The sequence below is a fragment of the Triticum urartu genome, chromosome 1, assembly GCF_003073215.2.
Source record: "Triticum urartu cultivar G1812 chromosome 1, Tu2.1, whole genome shotgun sequence".
NCBI classification, from domain to species: domain Eukaryota; kingdom Viridiplantae; phylum Streptophyta; class Magnoliopsida; order Poales; family Poaceae; genus Triticum; species Triticum urartu.
This window is the reverse complement of record NC_053022.1, coordinates 330,815,873-330,819,854: the sequence shown is the minus strand read 5'-3', so window position 1 is coordinate 330,819,854 and position 3,982 is coordinate 330,815,873.

Below are 3,982 nucleotides of genomic sequence, written 5' to 3'. Positions count from 1 at the left end.
AGAATGACTGTCAAACACCCTGCCACCATCACTAGGTCGCAAACATTGAGATACCTGGTTTTAAAATTCTAGTAAATCCAAAACTCGTCTGAAATTCATGAAACTTGGCATGCTATCATGGAGCGGCATCAACATGTCGTGGTAAAAATTTGTCCCATTTGGGGCAGGTATGGGTATATGCTTCTCACAAACCAAAGCTTCTCACAACAAGCATGATTGTTTCGGTAGGGAACGTCCCACCTTTGGGGACGAAACGACATCCATTTCCACTTATTGCTTTCAAAAACTTCTCTCGTGTCAACATAGAACAACAGGAGTGTTGTGTCAATTTTTGTGATTTTTCGGGGTTTGTTTGGACATTTTATGCATTAACTGAGTTTTCAATGCATTTATGTGCATAATTCAAATTTGAACTACATGCACATGCTCCAATGCATATAAATTGGTTGAAAAATCAAATATGTGTCCTTGGGTGCATGCTTAGGTCCCATACAAGAAATGGTAATGAATTTCAAACACCAGGGTACCATTAATTGCCGGAAAAACAATGAGATACCTGGTTTTTAAATTCTAGTAAATCCAAAACTTGTCTGAAATTCATGAAACTTGGCATGCTATCATGGAGCGGCATCAACATGCCGTGGTAAAAATTTTGTCCCATTTGGGGCAGATTTGGGTATATGCTTCTCTCAAACCAGAGCTTCTCACAACAATCATGATGGTTTCGGTAGGGAACGTCCCACCTTTGGGGATGAAATGATATCCATTGCCTCTTATTGCTTCCAAAAAATTTCTCGTGTCAACATAGAACAAGAGGAGTGTTGTGTCAATTTTTGTGATTTTTCGGGGATCGTTTGGTCATTTTTATGCATTAATTAAGTTTTCAATGCATTTATGTGCATAATTCAAATTTGAACTACATGCACATGCTCCAATGCATATAAATTGGTTGAAAAATCAAATCTGTGTCCTTGGGTGCATGCTTAGGTCCCATGCAAGAAATGGGAATGAATTTCAAACACCAGGGCACTATTAATTGCCGACAAAACATTGAGATGCCTAGTTTTTAAATTCTAGTAAATGCAAAACTCGTCTGAAATTCATGAAACTTGGCATGCTATCATGGAGCGGCATCAACATGTTGTGGTAAAAATTTTGTCCCGTTTGGGGCAGGTTTGGGTATATGCTTCTCACAAACCAGAGCTTCTCACAACAAGCATGACGGTTTCGGTAGGGAACGTCCCACCTTTGGGGACAAAACGATATCCATTGCCTCTTATTGCTTTCAAAAAAATTCTCGTGTAAACATAGAACAACAGGAGTGTTGTGTCAATTTTTGTGATTTTTGGGGTTCGCTTGGACATTTTTATGCATTAACTGAGTTTTCAATGCATTTATGTGCATAATTCAAATTTGAACTACATGCACATGCTCTAGTGCATATAAATTTGTTGAAAAATCAAATATGTTTCCTTGGGTGCATTCTTAGTTCCCATGCAAGAAATGATAATGAATTTCAATCACCAGGGCACCGTTGATTGCCGGCACAATGTTGAGATACTTTATTTTTAAATTCTAGTAAATCCAAAACTCGTCTGAAATTCATGAAACTTGGCATTCTATCATGGAATGGCACCCGACATGCTGTGGTAAATTTTTTTGTCCCATTTGGGGCAGGTTTGGGTATATGCTTCTCACAACAAGCATGATGGTTTCGGTAGGGAACATCCCACCTTTGGGGACAAAACGATATCCATTGCCTCTTATTGCCTTCAAAAATTTCTCGTGTCAACATAGAACAACAGGAGTGTTGTGTCAATTTTTGTGATTTTTCGGGGTTCGTTTGGACATTTTTATGCATTAACTGAGTTTTGAATGCATTTATGTGCATAATGCAAATTCGAACTACATGCACATGCTCCAATGCATATAAATTGGTTAACAAATCAAATATGTGTCCTTGGGGGCATGCTTAGGTCCCATGCAAGAAATGGAAATGAATTTCAAACACCAGGGCACCGTTGATTGCCGGCAAAATGTTGAGATACTTTATTTTTAAATTCTAGTAAATCCAAAACTCATCTGAAATTCATGAAACTTGGCATTCTATCATGGAATGGCACCCGACATACTGTGGTATTTTTCATGTCCATTTTGAGAGAAGGCACACTCGAATAATGACAACAAACAAAGGCATTTTAAAAAAATAGCTGCCACTTTAATATCTCAAATGTTTGTATAATTCAAACCGTGTGCGTTCTATTAACCATTCACATGACGCCACGTGTCTTGGTTTTTAATGGCTGTAGGAGGTGCCGTGCGGACAACTGCTTGACCTTGACTGAATGGGGGGCATGCGAACGTTGTTCGGTGCGTAGGATGACCAAGAGGCGTGCAAGTTGTCCTCGAATGCGCAGGTTCACCAGGAAGCGTGCGAGCTGTACGATGTGCAGGCTCACCGGGAAGTGAGCCCTTTGACTTCCATGGCTACCCTCCTTCCTCTTTGTGTGCGCGCCCCCCTCAGCGGCATGGGACGCCACCATCGAACACTACCTCTCAGCGCTGCCAGCTGCCGTCCTCCCGTGCCCCGCCCGTCGACCCCAGGACGACATGATGCAAAGTGAGAGCAGGATTTGTGCATCTCTTCAACACAAATGGTTCTTTTGGATGACCCGTGTGCAACCACTTACAAACAATTTGGTGCGATTTGCATCTGTCATATTGCGTATGTTGTCATTTGTCAAACTGGAAAGATTGACATTTGTTGAACTAGTAACATTGCCATTTTTCAACCTTGTAACACTGCGGTTTTTCAAAATATGAAGCTAAAAATCACTAGAAGTATCTAATTTTTGCAACTAAAATTTAGCAATTAAGCATAGATTTCATTCATAAATTAAGCACACGTTCTTAATTTATACAAACAGTTCAACTCGACAGCTGAACCGACCAAACTTTTCCCCAATTATTGCCAACCATGTACTGAAATAGCTAGTTCAACTATATATACTAGCTAATTTTAAGTACGTTTTATAGTTCCACCACATCTATAGTCAGATGAACTAAACAAAATAGCCCCTAAATACTACTACTGCGGAGGGCATTTCTACTACTTTCGGCTGCCTCTCCTCTGTCGAGCGCGCTCAGTAAGAGGCAGAGGAGGAGGAGCCTACCGACGAGCTGGGCAACCGCAATACGGTGCTTGCTGCTGTTGCAGCTTCAACGACGCTCACCTCGAACGCCCTCTGCCGCTCCAGACGACCCCTCTCGAAGCGATGGTTCTCCTCGTAGATCTCCTGATTCCTCGCCTCTGAGGCGGTGTGTGTCGCGGCCACGGTGACGGTAAGGCTCTTTGCGTGCTCGACAACGCGCTCCTCCCCCTCCCGCAGGAACTCGGTGTAGCGCGCAAGGTCGCTGACGCACGTGCGAGCATCTACCTCCGCCTCCTGCCTTCGGGCGGCAGTTGCAGAGTGGGTGATGACCCCGGCGGTCGATGATGAGCTGGCGGCCACGGCGGCCGATGATGGGGTGGCGGCCATGACCACCACCTCCCGCCTTTGGGCCGCGGTGGCGGAGTGGGTGATGGCCACGGTGGCCGGCAGTGGGGTGGCGTCCACGACGGCCACCTCCTACCTTTGGGCCGCGGTGGTGGAGCGGGTGATGGCCTTGGCTTTCGACGATGGTGTGGCAGCAACGGTGGCCGGTAACAGCTGCCGACGGGCACCGGCGGCGGAGCGTGTGGTGGGTATTTCGCGCACACCCAACAGGGACCACTACAAGAAATGTGTTAATCCATGACGGATTCAGACTGTCACATACGTGCGCAAATCTATCATGCTAGGCCATCCTTGACGGATTCAAAATCCGTCATGTATATCGCGTCATAATTTGACCACCATACACTCCATGACAGATTACCAAAACCGTCATGGATCCATGACAGTACTTGGCCATCACAGATTACTATCAGATAACGGCGTTA